The sequence below is a fragment of the Phaseolus vulgaris genome, chromosome 8 (genome assembly GCF_000499845.2).
Source record: "Phaseolus vulgaris cultivar G19833 chromosome 8, P. vulgaris v2.0, whole genome shotgun sequence".
In the NCBI taxonomy this organism is placed as follows: domain Eukaryota; kingdom Viridiplantae; phylum Streptophyta; class Magnoliopsida; order Fabales; family Fabaceae; genus Phaseolus; species Phaseolus vulgaris.
In genome coordinates, this window is record NC_023752.2 from 24,657,703 (window position 1) to 24,662,666 (window position 4,964).

A 4,964-nucleotide genomic window follows, 5' to 3' on the forward strand; every position below is an offset into this window, starting at 1 on the left:
GCAAGGAATCGCCCTGAGGAAGCGAGAGAGCTGGGAATCGCCAGGGCGGTGATCGCCAGAGAAACCAGACCAAAACCCGTCGAGCAGTGGCTCGAGAGAGAAATCGGAGGAAAGATCTTCAAGCTGGGAAGATCCCTGGAGGTTGAGCTCCAGGACCAGATCGCCAAGGTGATTGAGCGGCATCTGGACGCGTTTGCATGGTCCGCTTCGGACATGCCCGGGATCGATCCCGACTTCTTGTGCCATCATCTGGCGATGGACAACTTGGTGAGACCAGTGCGACAAAGAAGAAGAAAGTTCAACGAGGAGAGGAGGCAGGCGATCAGGGACGAAACACAGAAACTCCTCGCTGCAGGCCACATCAGGGAAGTCCAGTACCCTGAATGGCTGGCAAATGTCGTGCTGGTGAAGAAGAGTAATGGGAAATGGCGCATGTGCGTCGATTTCACTGACCTGAACAAGGCTTGCTCGAAGGATTCATATCCTTTACCAAGCATAGATGCCCTGGTAGATAGTGTTGCAGGGTGTAAGTTGTTGAGCTTCCTGGATGCCTTCTCGGGGTATAATCAGATCAAAATGCATCCCATGGATGAAGAGAAGACAGCCTTCATGACGGAGAGATCGTGCTACTGCTACAAGGTGATGCCGTTTGGGCTGAAGAACGCGGGGGCCACGTACCAGAGGTTGATGGATCGAGTACTTGCACCAATGCTGGGAAGGAACTGTTGAAGATGGTTGCTGCCCCTTCAAGATTGTGTTTGATGAAGACCTATATGTTGTGTTTGATGAAGACTTTTATGAACATTTCATGTGTATTGTTGCTTTGCTTTAAGTATGTCTTAGTTAGTGCTTAGAGGTAGTCTAAGAATGGGCTTTTTGCTGAGTAACTCACCTCATAACCACTGGCCATGTGTTAAGAACAAGCATAAGTTTTCTTAAACTGTTTTTCACATGTTTTACACTGATCCGATCGGTCATCGGTAGTCGATGACGTCAGCAACAGAGAACTACGTGGACCACTCGCAGGGTGACACGTGGACCAGGTGGCAGAGAGGTCAAGGGGACGATCGCCAAGAGCGGTGATCGGTGGTCAGTAACCAAGTTACCACCGACAGATCAGGCGGCAGAGAGGTCGGGGGACAGATCACCCAGAATGGTGATCGGTGGTTAGTAGCCAAGTGGCCACCAGCAGACCAGTTCCCAGACTCGCGCCTGGAGGCAGAGCGCGAGAAGCGAATAAACACTGATCAGTCATCGGGTGTATTGTCATCGGGGTCTCGTGTTACACGCAGTTAAACTGGGACTGAGGTTCCCAGCGAGAGCGTTACGCATGGATCTCGCATGAGCACACCTCAGGAAATCATGCACGAGAGTGGCCTGAGGGAACTAGTAAACCAGTCAGTGATTGGTGATTCCCTCAACCCATTACGTGCGTGGCATCGTGAAGGGTGAGTCGCCTACGCAGAGAGCAACGTTTGGTGAGTGTGCCTAGACCAGCCACACCCGACATTCTCCTAAGAGTATGCGATTTACCCAGATAAGAGAAATATCCTAAGTTACTCTACAAGGGCGTGACTTGGGCACACAAAGAGAAGCGCTAGAGCCCTTCCAGAAAATGACACGTGGGTGGCTAGATGTGAGTTGCAGGCCTCCACGTGTCGTCTTCTGAGAGGGGTGTGGTCCAGACAAAAGAGCACTCCGTACCACTAAGGGTACAGACAGGCGCAGCCAAGCGCAGAGACGCGCAGACATACACAGACTCTCACGCTCCCACTGCTGATTCTGAAGGTACGCTTTCTCTGAAAAGCATAACAAGCTTCTGACACATGCCAGAAAAGCATAACAGAATGCTGTTATGCCCAAAAAGCAGGGAGAGAGGCATAAAAGAGAGAATCAGGGTGAGAGTGAGGGGAGAGACGAAAAACAGAGTGCAAGAGTTTTTCACACACACATTACTAGTTTTCTAGTCTTTGGTGGTTCTGTGGACTAACTTGATCGTCGGACTGCAAACGGCCGCTAGAGGCGCCGTCTGTGTGTTTTGCAGGTCACGTTTGGAGAAGCAAGAGAAGGTCCTGAGGGTGATTCTGCAGAAGACGCAGTCGCGTAGACAGGGCAGAGAGTGCTACGAAGCGATTCCTCCCCGTTCGAGTTGCCGGCAGGATCATTTGGCGCCCACCGTGGGGCTCGAGTGAATCGTTGTCCCATATATACCACAGTTTTAAAGACTTACCAGAGTCTTATCAGTTTCGTTGATAGAGAAAGATGCCTAGAAACAGACAACCATCACCTGCGCCATCCGCAGACGAAGGAGCTGTGACAATGGCACATGTCCTGGAAATGGTGCGCACGCTGCAGGATAACGCCGCAGCGTCAAAGGTTGAACAAGAGAGGATGCAGACGGAGCTAGCTGCGTCGCAAAGCAGGAACGACGAGCTGAATCGCGTCAACGAGGAGTTGAGAAGGACGCTGCAGGCGCAGAGGGAACACATGGTTCACGAAAGGGTGTCTAGGCAGCCCTCACCTCCAAGAGCGTTCCCCATGCCATTCTCCCCTGAGATCATGGGAACCATGGTGCCTCCCAACCTGGTGGGGGTGAAAGCATCGTTCAAGGGGGTAGAAGACCCGGAGGCGCATCTGACGGCGTTCCACACCCAGATGATGTTGTCTGGGGGTTCAGACGCTGTCTACTGCAAAATGTTTATGAGTACGCTCAGCGGAATCGCCATGGAGTGGTTCGTAAGCCTACCAGAAGGACACATCACGTCTTTCTCTCAGTTCTCGAAGCTCTTCACTGAGCAATACATCGTCAACAAGGCACCTGCAGTAGTGTCCTACGATCTGTTCGACGTGCGCCAGTACCAAGGTGAGTCGCTGAAAGACTACCTCAACCGCTTTGAAGCACAAGTGGTTAGACTGCCCAGCAAAGATGAAGATATGCTGGTGCACGCGTTTAAGAAGGGTGTGCTGCCTGGCCCTTTCAGCGAGTCTCTCATCAGGAGCCATCCCAGCACCTTTGCAGAGATTCGACGACGTGCGGTGGCGCACATAGTGGCAGAAACAGAGGTTTCTGAGAAGAGGGGAAGTGCTGCACCACCCAGACCGCGTGGAGGGCAAGGAAAGCCACAGCAAGCAAGGGTGCATGAGGCCAAGGAGGGGAAGAAGGTGCGGGAAAAACCTCGTCCCTATGCACCAGGCAAAGACCAGAGCAGGGGGCGTGCAAGGGAGAATAACGCACCCCTGAGATACAACTTCATGGTAGGATTGGCGGATCTCATCGCCCTTCCTGCTGTAGCAGCAAGACTACGAGTACCAGAGAAGACAGATAAGGTACTTGGAAGGAAGAAGAATGAATGGTGTGAGTTTCATCAGGCCTTTGGCCATACACTTCATTCCTGTTTGGCGCTGGGACACCAACTGGCAGAGTTGGTGAAGTCTGGTTTCCTAGCAGATTACCTACGTGAGCCGCAGGGTGATCGCGCGTCAGGATCCCAGATCGAAGAACAACAGCATGAAGTCCCTGTGCATGGGGAAGTGCAGACGATCGCGGGAGGCTTCTCTGGTGGGGGATGCACAGCTTCACAAAGAAGGAGATACGCTCGATCGGTGATGGCGGTAGATGCAGTGAATGAGAGTCATTACCCTGAAGTGGACATTATCTTCAGGAAAGTTGACCTACGGGACGTTGTCCCGCACGACAACGACCCTGTGGTCATTTCTCTCATCACAGCAGGAAGACGAGTGCATAGAGTACTCGTAGATCAAGGAAGCTCGGCAGATGTCATGTTCTGGCCAACATTCAACAAGCTACAGTTGTCCCCTGATCAGTTAAGACCGTATACTGGTTGTCTCTACGGTTTTGCAAGAGATCAGGTAGAGGTGCGGGGATACATTGAGCTGAGGACAACGTTCACTGACGGAACGACAGCCCGCACTGAAAAGATAAAGTACCTGGTGGTGAACGCCCCTTCTGCGTACAATGTCTTGTTGGGGAGGCCAACACTCAATAGACTGGGCGCAATACCATCGACGAGGCATATGAAGTTGAAGCTGCCGTCGATGGAGGGGACCGTGATAACCATCAAGTCGGATCAGGCTGAGGCAAGACGCTGTTATGAGAACAGCTTGAAACAAAAGAGAAGTGTGTGCCACGTCACCACAAAACCACCACCAGGCGTGCGCGAAGAGCGATCGATGGTCAGGGAGACACAGAACGCTCAGAGGATGGAGGATGCTGCGGTGGGGGGCTCCCAGGTAGCCCAAGTTGAAGAAGAAGAGGAAGGCGCGATCACTAAGAAGTTGAAGAAGTGGTGCTCTCGCCCATGCTGGGAAGGAACGTACACGCCTATGTAGATGACATGGTGGTTACGTCCCAAGAGAAGAAGCATCATGCAGCTGATCTGGAAGAGCTATTCACCACCATTGCCAAGTACAGGCTGAAGCTCAACCCTGAGAAATGCATTTTCGGTGTGGAGGCTGGGAAGTTCTTGGGCTTCCTCTTGACAGAGCGGGGAATCGAAGCTAATCCGGAGAAGTGTGCGGCGATCGTGGCAATGAGGAGCCCAACGACGGTGAAGGAGGTGCAGCAGCTCACCGGTCGCTTGGCAGCTCTGTCCCGGTTTATGTCCGCTGGAGGGGAGAAAGGTCACCCATACTTCCAGTGTCTCAAACGCAACAGCAGATTTCTCTGGACACAGGAATGCGAGGAGGCCTTCATCAAGTTAAAGGGGTACCTGGCGAGCCCACCAGTCTTGCGAAAACCCCAGGTAGGCATCCCTCTTCGTCTATATTTTGCTGTGACGGAGAGAGCAGTCAGCTCAGTCCTGGTGCAAGAGCAGAACCAGGCCCAGAGGCCTGTTTACTTCGTGAGTAAAGTACTGCAATGCCCTGAAACGAGGTACCAAGCCCTCGAGAAGGCTGCTCTGGCGGTGGTGTTTTCAGCCAGAAGACTCAGGCATTACTTCCAC